The following is a 12825-nucleotide window of genomic DNA, read 5'->3' on the forward strand; positions in this document are numbered from 1 at the left end:
TAGCCGCAGCCTGAGACGATAAGCTGGGAACCCCCCGTCACCTAGCAACCTCCTCACTCTTCAGTCTAGGATTCGAGAACGAATCCTTCGCGCTACCGCGCCAGGAATCGGACTCGTGCCGTCATTGGCTGGCGCTTCCGCTTGCTGCCTGGCGATTGGCAGTCCCTCTCTGGCCACATAACGTCAGTATCTCACACCATTTGCCTCCTTTCTACCATTCTTATGAACCGCCCTATCTGCTTGGTGATTGACCAAGAGTAGAGCTAGTGGGTGGAACCTCATGGGGGAGTGGGAAGGGTACTCTGCAGGCTCTCATTGGCCGGGGGTGGTGCTGCTCGATGGGGTATCGGCAGTGTGCAGGCTGGGACTGTACCTGGGGAAGCATCATATAAAGGTAATAAATTGGAGCCTACTCGACCATCCGAGCATTGCAACAGCCCAGGCACACAGCCCCAGAGGCAGGAGGCGGAGACCAAGAACCACAGGTTTCCAGGCTGTAGGGAGGTGCTGACGGCCGATCTGTACATATCTGAAGGGATCAAGGAGCTCTGGTATGTTGGTTGTGAGTCCCCCTCGTCCTCCCTCCACCCTACTGTATGGCTACGTTTTAGATTGGTCTCTTTGGTTGCTGACCTTAGCCGATAACAGAGGGCAGGAAGCAGGTGGGGCAACAAATGCCTGAGCAGGCGCGGAAAGTTAGCTGCAGAGGTGCCCAGGAGCATTGCACAGGACTTTAAATGTTGGTTCATGCGTGCACGTTGTCCCTTTGAATGCCGTTGCTGACTGCTTAGTAGGGAGCAGGAGGCAAGCTAAGCCCAAATCAGCGAGCCTGTTCGCAGAGGGAATCAGCGAGCCTTCCCCTCGAGCGCAGCCACGGCTAAGGAGGAGGGAAGTCACAAGACACTGCTGCTGCCGGCCTGGACACGCTTGCAGTGTGAGTAGCTTTTGTGTCTCTTGGAGCCCAGAGGAAAAGGAAGCTGCTGCAGCTGAGAGCTATTGGGAGTAGGATGTGGTAAATAGTGCTGAGCAGTGAGAGCGAGTCCCAGGTTCCAAAGCAGGGAAAACTGGTGCTGGGCTGCAGTGGAAAAAGAGAGAACGGGGTGTTCGGGGCCTGGGCAAACTGATGCTGAGCGGCAGGGGGAGAGGGGTGATCGGAGCCAGGGTAGATCGGTGCTGATCTGTTATCTCTGGTCATTAACGTTCTGATCGGGTGGCAGGACACCACACATTTTGCTGCTATAGTTGCTCTTTCTACTGTTCCCCCCAGGATTACACAAGGCGTTTTTTGCTCATTCTTTTTTGTGTGGAAAGTCTTTAATTTTCTCTGTTAATTTTTGAGAAAGATGTCTCCCATATCGGTGAACTTTGCACATTATAGGAGAAAATGTATTTCTCTTGCTGTTTCTCCTGTATTGCATTACATGCAGTCTGGCTTCTTGGGGTTTCTTTCCTCTAGCGCCTTCCCTCCCAGGCAGGTGGGGAGGGGCTGCAGCAGACACATTCGCGGGAGAGGAAGAAGAAAACACAGGAGCGCTCGACAGGGAGAGGTGGTAAAAGCCGAAAAAGGAGGTAGAGAGCGGTTGAATGCTTGAGGGTGAGTGGTGCAAGAGGGGGTTAATATTCGACTCGCCAACAGCAGCAAGGCCCTGTCACAAGTACCTAGCAGACCCCTAAACTAGATCTAATTCTTTTCACTCCTAGCGATATCCATGGTTTCTGTAGTCTTCCTGGCTAATAATGGTTTATACACTTTTCTTCCAGGAACTTGTGCAAACCTCTTTTAAACCCCGCTATGCTAGTCGCCATGACCATGTCCTCTGGCAACAGATTCCACAGCTTGATTTTGTTCTGAGTGGAAAAAGTACTTTCTACAATTTGTTTTAAATCTATTGGTTGTTAGTTTTATATTGTGTCTTGGTTTAGTATTATTTGAAAGAGTAAATAATCGTTCTTTATTTACCTGTTTCATCTCAATCATGATTGTATAAACTTCAGTCAGATCAACTCCCCTATGAGGAAAGACTAAAGAGGTTAGGACTTTTTAGCTTGGAGAAGAGACCACTGAGGGGGGGATATGATAGAGGTGTTTAAAATTATGAGAGGTCTAGAACGGGTAGGTGTGAATCGGTTATTTACTCTTTCGGATAGTAGAAAGACTAGGGGGCACTCCATGAAGTTAGCATGGGGCACATTTAAAACTAATCGGAGAAAGTTCTTTTTTACTCAACGCACAATTAAACTCTGGAATTTGTTGCCAGAGGAGGTGGTTAGTGCAGTTAGTGTAGCTGTGTTTAAAAAAAGGATTGGATAAGTTCTTGGAGGAGAAGTCCATTACCTGCTATTAAGTTCACCTAGAGAATAGCCACTGCCATTAGCAATGGTAACATGGAATAGACTTAGTTTTTGGGTACTTGCCAGGTTCTTGTGGCCTGGATTGGCCACTGTTGGGAGTAGGATGCTGGGCTTGATGGACCCTTGGTCTGTCCCAGTATGGCATTTTCTTATGTTCTTATGTTATGTTCTTATCTCTCTCAGCTGTCTTTTTCAAGGCTTAACAGATTTAACCCTTGTAGCCTCTTATCACAGGGGAGCCATTCCATTTATTGACCATTTTGTTACCCTCCTCTGCAAGCAATGCAGTCTATGGTAATATATATTTCCATACCTGTTTTGTGGGGAGATGTGGCTCCCCTTTTAAAGCTGAGCTGCTGAGTTACAAAGTAGCAACAACAAACTGCTGTTCAGCTGTTGCTGAGGGTGGAGAAACCAAAAAAGGAATGGGTATTACAGGGCTGTGAGCACCTCATCAGCAGAGCCCTGCAGCTTTGGGGGCCATAGTGTGATCATTGCCATGAGATAAATAGGGCAGGACATTCATACTGAAGAATGTTTTCATTAAAATATTTACTAACAGGCCGATACAGTAAAGTTTGCGCGAGAGTGGGCGAACACACAGGCCAGTGTCCTGTGCGCACGATTCAGTAAACCAAAATATTTAAATTAGGGCCCGTGGTAAAAAGAGGCACTAGGGACACTAGCGCGTCACTAGCACCTCTTTTTGGACAGGAGCGGCGGCTGTCAGTGGGTTTGACAGCTGATGCTCAATTTTGCCGACGTTGGTTCTCGAGCCCGCTGACAGCCACGGGTTCGGAAACAGCAAAATTGAGCGTCTGGTTTTCAACCCGCAAGCCGTGGGCTGATTTTTACATTTTTTTATTTTTTACTTTTTTTAACTTTTGGGACCTCCGACTTAATATCACCATGATATCAAGTTGGAGGGTGCACAGAAAAGCAGTTTTTACTGCTTTTCTGTGCACTTCCCCGGCGCCGGCATAAATTAACGCCTACCTTTGGTAGGCGCTAATTTCTTAAAGTAAAATGTGCGGCTTGGCTGCACATTTTACTTACTGTATCGCGCGGGAATGACTAATAGGGCCATCAACATGTATTTGCATGTTGCGGGCGTTATTAGGTTCGGGGGGGGGGGGGGGGGGGGGGGGGTTGGATAAGGGGTAAAGCTAGTGCATCGAAAACGCGCGTCCAAATGCCGGTTAACAGTACGCTCCACGGAGTGCACTGTACTGTATCAGCCTGAATGAGAGCCAGGGAGCAGCATTGAATCCTTACCAGAGGCTGCTATTAAGGCAGGAAACTTAATACAAACAAAGCATTTCCCCAGGGATTTAAGACTTTGGAGCAGAAGGGGGTTTCTGTTGATGTAACTTGATAGTGTTTTTGTATTGTACTAAAAAAACCCCCCCAAATTTCATTGGTTGTAGCATGTGCAAGTCAGGGTGTAATCCTTATTAGATAAAAATGAGCATTCCTTGTTTTTGAAAATAAATCACTTCTTCTATTTTCAGTGGCATAGACCTGTACTGGAAAAAAAAACCTTCCTTGTCTGAGTACGGTTAGATAATTTATTGGTATAAAGTCAATGTGACGTACCTAGTACTACCTAGCGGTGACCAGTTTAATAATGGTCTCTGTGTGTTCCCTCAGGCTGAACTTCATGGCTTGCCTTTCTCCCTTTATTTCAAGGGGATCACTCTCCTTTACCTTTTTTCTCCAGTGTTTTTCCCCCCCAAATTTCAGTCTTTTCTCCCCAGCTGAATAGGATTTTCCATATCGTTAACCGCCTATAGGGTGGGAATTTATTTTAATGTGGACCCCTACAGGTGACCAACCAGGGTCCTCTGGGGTGAAGTCTGCTTCACTCAAGTAGCGCAAGAGATCCCTGTCACAGTGAGCGTAGAGGAGCAGCACAAATGCATTGCCCCCCCCCCCCCCCCCAGGTGCCAGAGCTCCTCAGTACTCCTCTGACAGCAGCGCATTCAGGTAAGCAAGACGGGCACCACTGTTTCTGGGTTTCCTGTAACCCCTCTTTTTATTGTACACGTCGAGTACGGAGGGGAGCATAAGGTTATGTGTAAGTTCTTTGGGGCATGGACCCTGGCTAGCTTTTACCTCTCCTCCCATCCCAAGGCTTAGGTCCTTCGGACTAAGGGCGGAATGGAGTCGTCTCCGGTCTCAGTACGGGGTGACTAGTGAGCTGTGATGAAGCTCCCTTATTCTGCCAAACAAAACACACTTGCATTATGTAGGCAGGGTCCAAAATAATGCGTTACTGATACAGTTTTGTTGAATGGCACAATTAAATATTGTAAATCACACATCACAGTCTCTACGGTTTCTCTTTGAATTCAGATCTTTTCTCCTCTATCTGTGCATTATTACTCTTTATTAAGCCAGGAATCCACCCACCCTTCTGGGTTAGATTATGAGCCAGGCCCCCTGGATGGTTAGGAAACGCCTGCTAATGGCACACAAATTTATCTTGGCACAGTTAATATCTCTATCCCTCAGGGCTCTTTGTGGATGCCAGATGGGTATCCTCCCTTGAATGTAGATCTTTACTCACAGTTAGTAGCTTAATCTTCTGGTGGGATCCCTGGTGGTAGGTAGGAATCCTTGTGGACTGCAGTTCTTGTCAGTCCCCTTGAGAGGCAGAAAACACTTCCTCCCAGATGTTGGAAAACAAATCTTCTTCCCCAACTTAACTAGGAAATCCTCTGCAATGGGTCACCACCTTTGTTGGGCAGGTCTTCCCTAAAACTGGGCACCTTCAGCTCGAGAGTTCCCCCAATCCCTGGCTATGGAAAGGCGCAGGGCTCCTCTAAATAAAAGTTCAAAATCCCCAAAATCAGTCCCAGAGCTGCCACTCTGCACCTTGTGGGGAGAGTATAGCAGTGGAACCCTTTTGGCTTATCCAGGAGGGGGTCTCGGAGGCTCCAGGTAGGCCCAAAATCCAATTTAGGAGAATACCTCTCTGTCTTCCAAATAATACTGCCCCCAGAGCCTATTGTAGAGCTCTGCTTTAAAACCTCAGGACCAAGGGAATGCACTACAGTTCTGCCAGTGGGAGGGCTGTCCATGAATGGATAATCCCCTTAATTATTTCCCTACCTGCACTAGACTGTGCAAGACCTATTAGTAACCCAAAAGTGGTCTGAGTTACACCTGGACACTATGGATTAAGCAGGTTCCTAGAATGTAATCTCAGATCTCCTGAAAGCCAGATCCTGCGAGCTGGGAATCTTTTGGGCGTCTATTTATTTAAAGGCTTTTATATTCCATTTATATCAAAATATGTGCTAAATGGATCACAAAATTGACATAAAACAGTATATTAAAACATCAAAAATAAAAATTCATAATACAATAAACACACAACACTACAAAATCAAAATTACATATCAAAATGTCATATCTATTTAAAAGCTTTTATATTCCATTTATATCAAAATATGTGCTACGTCTGGGGCTTCTTTTGTGATATAAAGCTTTGCATATTAAAAACACCACTGTTTTCAAATCTGGGTGCAAAGTTATGTATTTTACTGTCAAAGTTAATACGACACAGATTCAATTAAAGAAGGAAAGTTACATTTTCAGACTGAAAATACTTCCATTCTGATTTTAGGGGGGTTTTCAAACAAAAGGCTTATAAAGTGAAAACCTAGCTACCCAGACAAGTGTTCCCCCCTGAATTTATCCTCTGCCCAGTTTACTCATAAGTAACTTTCCTTAACTATAAATATAATGTTCTGTTTGTGACTTATCTCCATATGAGAGACTCCTCACATAAGATAGCAGGCAGTGCTCTATTCTGGATTGGTAACTGGTTAAAAGGTGGGAAATGATTAAATGGTCAGTTTTCTTGACAGAGAGAAGTTGTTCATTGGAGTACCCAAGGGATTAATATGGGGACCTGTGCTGTTTAACATATTCATAAATGATCTGGAAAAAAGGAATGAGTGAGGTGGTCAAATTTGCAGATGACACAAAACTATTCAAGGTTATTAAAAATAAAGCAGATTGCGAGGAACTGCAGAAGGACCTTGTAAGACTAGGAGACTGGGCAGCTTATTGGCAGATGAAATGTAATGCGGATAAGTGCAAAGTGATGCACCTAGGGAAAAATAATCCCAACCATGGGTGCACAATGCTGGGCTCTCTACGGGGAGTCGCTACGCAGGAAGAGAACCTTTGGAATCCTTGTGGACAGGATGTTGAAATCCTCTGCTCAGTGTGCGACGGCGGTCAAGAAAGCAAATTAGAAACTTAGGATTGGAGAGTAAAACAGAAAATATTATATTGCTTACGTATTGAACTGTGGTGCAATTGAACTTTGAATATTGTGTGACGTTCTGGTCGCCCCCATCTCAAGAAAGAAACAACTAGAAAAGGTGCAGAGGAGGGTAACAAAATGATAAAGGGGATGGAACATCTCTCCTATTGATGAAGGGCTACTCAGGCTAGCGCTCTTCAGCTTGGCAAAGAGATGGCTGAGAGGGGACATGATAGAAGTTTATAAAATCCTGAGGGGGGTGGAACGGATAAATCGAGGATAGCTATTTATCCTTTCAAATAAGACTAAAACAAGGGGAAAGTTCAAAACACATCCTAGGAAGCACTTTTTCACTCGGCTCACTAGCAAGCTGTGAAATCTATTGCCAGAGGACGCAATCGAGGTGACTAGTATAGCAGGGTCTAAAAGAGGTTTGTGCAACTTCCTGGAGGAAAAGTCCAAAATATGTTCTTAGCCATCTAGACTATCCTGGGAGCGAGTGAGAGGAATTGCATCTACTTTATGGGATCTTCCAGGTACTTGTGACCTAGACTGGCCACTGCTGGAGACAGGATGCTGGGCTCGATGGACCTTGGTGTGACCCAGCATGGCAATCCTTATGTTCTGGCTATTCTTACTATACTATGAAAGTGTACACTATATATTGCCATCTACGCATTATTGCACTGTTCAGTTACTAGTTTACATGTTTCTTCTGTTCTTCTTTTCCTCAACCCTCCCTCCCCTCAACATATATACTTCAGTTCACATCTTTCTTTGTAATCTGCCTTGTGTCTTTCCTAGAAAAGGGTGGAAATAGGTGAAGGGTGAATGGCAGAGGCATTGATGGGAGGTGGTGCCTCTTGTTAGACCTGCGCTGCTTATCTCCCCATATGCTGTTGGGCTGTGCAGATAAGGCTCTGGAATTTGTCACCAGTCAGCTGCAGACTATTTGTCAAATGCATAGCAAACGTGCTGCCTTTCAGTAGTTGTTAACCAGGTCTTTGGGAGTAAAAATATATAAACAAAATAAATAAATAGATCCTTGCTGGTCTGGTTTTCAGGCTAGTTATAGTAAACTGGCATGAGAGATTTTGTATACATCAGCCTGGTTCTTAGACCCATATATGTATCTATATATATGAAGACGTGTAACGAACTAGCTAAGGTGTTCCTGAGGACTTGATTTAGCACCTGTGGCCTATTTACTGTAGAATTGACAAAGGAAACTTTTCATTTTTCTGATATTTAAAAGGTTGATGATATCCATGTCTTTAGAGGTGAATATTATGGCTGTGTGTGTTAAGTGGAGAGACGCATAAAAAGGTTGAAAAAAGATTCCGAATCCTTTTTTTTTTTAAATTACTAGCTTCTTAGAAAATGCTAACCAGCATCTCCTCCTCCTAAATCCTGCTGTACTGAGACTTGTCATGTGCCAAATCTCCAATTTCAGAACATAAATAGGAGGGAGTGGACCAGCATTTTCTCAGTAAATTCAGTAACTTTGAAGCGTTTTTGCTAATGGCTGGATCCTTACGCTCACCTTCTTACTTTGCAGGGCATTGAACGGTACAGCAAGCTTGAAACACTGCTATGGTAACAATAAGCAGTGATAGACTGTTCAAGGCTGACTCTACCTTAGCAGTGTTAAACTGTGCTGATGATTGCATGGAATACCCTATATCCAGGACTGGTGGAAGCACTAGGGGAACTAGGATATCCTTCAAGGATACATTTCTCTGAACCATGCACTGCTGAGTGACTGTCGGCTTTCCCCCTTGTTTTAGTTTAAAAGCTGCTCTATTTCCTTTTTGAAAGTTGGTGCCAGCAGCTTGGTTCCACTCTGGTTAAGGTGGAGCCCATCCTTTCGGAAAAGTCTCTCCTTTCGCCAAAAGTTTCCCCAATTCCTTACAAAGCTGAATCCCTCTTCCCTGCACCATCGTCTCATCCATGCATTGAAACTCTGGAATTCTGCCTGCCTCTGGGGACCTGCACGTGGAACAGGAAGCATTTCAGAAAATGCCACCCTGGAGGATCTGGATTTTAGCTTCCTACCTAAAATCCTAAATTTGGCTTCCAGAACCTCTCTCCCACATTTTCCTATGTCGTTGGTGCCCACATGTACCACGACAGCCGGCTCCTCCCCAGCACTATCTATAATCCTATCTAGGTGACGCGTGAGGTCTGCCACCTTCGTACCAGGCAGGCAAGTTACCCGGCGGTCCTCACGTCCACCAGCCACCCTGCTATCTACATTTCTAATAATAGAATCACCAACTATGATGGCCGGCCTAACCCTTCCCTCCTGGGCAGTAGCCCTGGGAGACTTGTCTTCAGTGCGAGAGGACAATACATCACCTGGAGAGCAGGTCCTTGCTACAGGATCACTTCCTGCTACACCAGGGTGATGTTCTCCTACTGGGAGACCTTTCTGATCCAAGGCAGCACTAGGGCTGCCAGACTGGATTTGGGACTTGGCTACTATGTCCCTGAAGGTCTCATCAATGTACCTCTCTGTCTCCCTCAGCTCAACCAAGTCTGCTACTCTAGCCTCCAGAGATCGGACTCGTTCCCTGAGAATCAGGAGCTCTTTGCACTGAGTGCACACATACAATCTCTCACCGGTGGGTAAAAAATCATACATGTGACACTCAATGCAAAAGACTGGAAAGCCCCCCTCTTGCTGCTGGACTGCTGCCTTCATCTTAGTTTTATTGCGTTCCTAGTTACGTTTAGGATACTAAGGGAGTTGGAATGAGAGTACTTTAAATTTACAGGTGAATTTACTAATTAATCAGCTGGAGTCCTATAAGGGGATGATTAAACTTTCAATAAGGGCTGGTACAATAGTATGACTTAGATAAGACCTTGATTGATTTTTAATGAGAAAGTGTCTTGTGCCTAAAAATCAAGGGTTGAGTGGGTGGGAAAGACAGACACTAGAATTAACTATCTCTGGCTTGCTTATTACCTCAGACACACACAAACTCTAAATAATATATCCCTTAATTTCACCTTTCACCAAACTTTTATAAGCCCAAAAATTTCTGAAAGCTATATTTACCAATCCTCTTTAAGCACCATTAAATTAATCTTCACTCAATTAATGGAAGGGTTGACGGCGCGCGCTTCCGGTCCTCCTCTACTGCAAAAGGGGCGGGGTCTCTGGAAGCTGGAGCTATGGATGTCAATCCCTGGATCGCTTACAGTGGCTTCTGGACTCCTCTCCCGAGGGATGCTGGGAGCAGTATGCAGATGAGCCTTTGCCGGCATTGGTTCTCAAACCCGCTGACAGCCACGGGTTCGGAAAACGGACGCCGGCATAAATGAGCGCCCGTCTTCCGACCCGCGGGCTGATTTTTTTACTTTTTTTTTTTTTTTTTACTTTTGGGGCCTCCAACTTAATATCGCTATGATATTAAGTCAGAGGGTGCACAGAAAAGCAGTCTGTTTTTGTTTTTTTTTTACTGCTTTTCTGTGCACTTCCCTGGCGCCAGCAGAAATTAACGCCAGCATTTGAGCAGGTGTTCATTTCTGAAAGTAAAATGTGCGGCTTGGCTGCACATTTTACTTTCTGTATCGCGCGGGAATAACTAATATGGCCATCAACATGCATTTATGAGCGCTATTAGTTTCGGGGGGGGGGGGGTTGGATGCGCGTTTTCAATGCGCTATTACCCCTTACTATGTAAGGGGTAAAGCTAGCGCGTCAAACGCGCATCCAAACCAGGGCTAACAGTGCGCTCCACCGGAGCGCAATGTACTGTATTAGCCTGTTAGTGATTCTCTGCTAATATTAACTTACCTCAAGTCATTCTCTTGCCTGTGAAATTGTTACTAATGCCCAGGCTTATAATGTAAATGATGTTTCCAAGGATTATGCTTCTAATGTAAATAGGTACTCAGGTCATTCTCTTGCCTGTTAAATAATGTTCTCTGTACATGGTTACCCCATTTTGCTCTGATATCTCTTAATCTTATACTCCAGTTCCTAGTTTATTGCAAAGCCTGTTTATACTCCAGTTACTAGTTTATTGTAAAGCCTGTTTGCTGCATTTTGTTATATGTAAACAGATGAGATGTTCACAACGACTGTCGGTATATAAAAATACTTAAAATAAATAATCTGGGAGAAAGAGTTCCTAAAATTTAGGGAATAGCCACTGCTATTTCTGGTATTATTAGCATGGGAGCTACTTAATGTTTTGGGTACTTGCCAGGTACTTGTAGCATGGATTGGCCACTGTTAGAAACAGGATGCTGGGCTTGATAGACCCTTGATGTGACCCAGTATGGCAAATTCTTATGTCCTTACCTATCTTGTTTGTACAAGCTTTTCTACATCTGAATAATACCTGAACTTGCATATACATGCCTTCCCACACTTGGTTTACACCTAATCTGATTTCCTGCTTTTCTGGTTATATTTTATTCTTTTGTATTTTTACTCATTTTTATTTTTTCTTATGTATATTGACCTGACTTTTGGTTTTATTTTTTCATTTTGATATATTTTGCCTCTTTAATTTTTTTCTGTTTTATGCTATGTTTTTGCTAGTTTTAAATTTAGTTTTGCTAACTTATTTATACCTTTTGTTTTACGTTTTGTAATTGTGATTACGCATGTTTATTCTTACTAGATTATTCTTGTACAAACCATTCACAGTGAGTAGTGGATTATATTGAACTGAGTACAGTACTAATTGTAAATGAACCTGTGTTGTGTGAATAAAAATCCTTGCACCTAATTATGGGGGTCATTTATCAAAATGCGATAAGGTGTTTTCGCATGCGTTAAGGGCTTATCGCATGCAATAGGCCCTTACCGCATGCGAAAACATGTTTAACGCATGCGATAGCACCATATCGTATGATGCGATGCAAATTCAGAAAATAGGGGTGGAGAGTGGGCTGGGTAAGCCTGTCTGCGAAGAGCTATCGCACAGCTGTAACGCCGATTTTAACAATACCTCTTTGAATTGCGTTAGGCTGTGCGATAGCTGCCGTGGCCGTGCAGTAAGGTTTCATCGCCTTTTGCGATGTCTCCTGTAAGGCAAATTGACGGAGAGAGAGAGAGACTGGCCATAATGTCATCCCCATAGGTGGGTAGTTGTATGCTTATGGTAGGCCCACCTAGTAACTCGAGGTGGGGTTTAGGTATGAGTGTAGGGGCCACTTTGACATTCTACGTGACACGTACGAACAGAACAGTGGTCTCTTGTGAAGATTTGATTACCTTCGGAGTGAGGAAACGCACTCCAAGATGAGATTTGGGCAATGTTCTCTCCACCTAGCTTGATGTTACCCAGGTAGAGAGTCCAAATACCTACCTATGGGGACTTACCGCATTTTGATAAATCCAGGCCTATGAAAGAGAACTGTATTGTGGATAAAAGGCCCTAACCTGTCTCAACTGCCTCCAGATCCAGGACTTTATTTCCTATACTATGAGCTTTAGTGTACAAAGCTTTACAGATGTTGCCCTTTTTTTTTTCCAAACTTATATACAAGTATTTAATGTTTTGTTCACCCATATCCACTGATCCTAGTTTAAAGCCCTCCTCTGTAGGTTTGCCAGTCTGTGTTGGAAGACGCGGCTATTTCTTGTTACAGAGACCGACTCCATGGTGTTACGTCCAGATGGGCTGCTACCGAATCTAGTTTTCTTCATGGGTGAATAGGTTGTGACCTCCCTTTATACATTTGGACCCTCAGTGGAACCTCACCTTGGTTCTTAAGATCTTTGGTTTTGCATACTTTTGGTTTCCCTTACCGCAGACTCTTTTTCTAGTTGTGATCTGCTCAGACCACCATATTTTGGAATTGTGGACTTTGTCTTGTCAGGACCCATTTTTGATCATAGCTCCTGACTGTGTTGTCTTGTCCTGTTCCATCCTTTTTGTTCAAGCTAATGTCTTTCATCTAATGTGTCTGCTTCACTTCTGGCTTTTCAAACAAGTGCCAGGGCAGTAACAGGTTATTGTGGGTTCATCAGGTACTTAGAGATCTCAAATTCGTTTTGTAAGATGGACTAGTTAGTTTGGTGGTCCATGAAAGAGCAAAGTGGTTTTAAATGGTAACCTAGCTGGATGGATCAAGGGCACGATTTCTTCCATGAAATAGTTGTGGTGTCTCTGGACATTTTCAAGATGGCTACTTGGTCATCTTTTGTATTCAAAATATTACAGAATGGA

The 12825-nt window shown here is 44.2% G+C and overlaps 1 protein-coding gene across 4 annotated transcripts in view; it reads left to right on the top strand.

Moving 5' to 3' along the window:
• The first annotated feature begins 298 nt into the window (after positions 1 to 298).
• HMGCS1 (3-hydroxy-3-methylglutaryl-CoA synthase 1) overlaps positions 299 to 12825 on the top strand; it is a 92669-nt gene continuing 80142 nt past the window's right edge. The window contains exon 1 of one of the 4 annotated variants that reach the window (XM_029577890.1): positions 299 to 394. The gene's annotated coding sequence lies outside the window, so the exon portion shown is untranslated. The other 3 variants (XM_029577851.1, XM_029577872.1, XM_029577908.1) reach the window with 3 other exon arrangements.

The sequence above is a fragment of the Rhinatrema bivittatum genome, chromosome 1, assembly GCF_901001135.1.
Source record: "Rhinatrema bivittatum chromosome 1, aRhiBiv1.1, whole genome shotgun sequence".
Taxonomy (NCBI): domain Eukaryota; kingdom Metazoa; phylum Chordata; class Amphibia; order Gymnophiona; family Rhinatrematidae; genus Rhinatrema; species Rhinatrema bivittatum.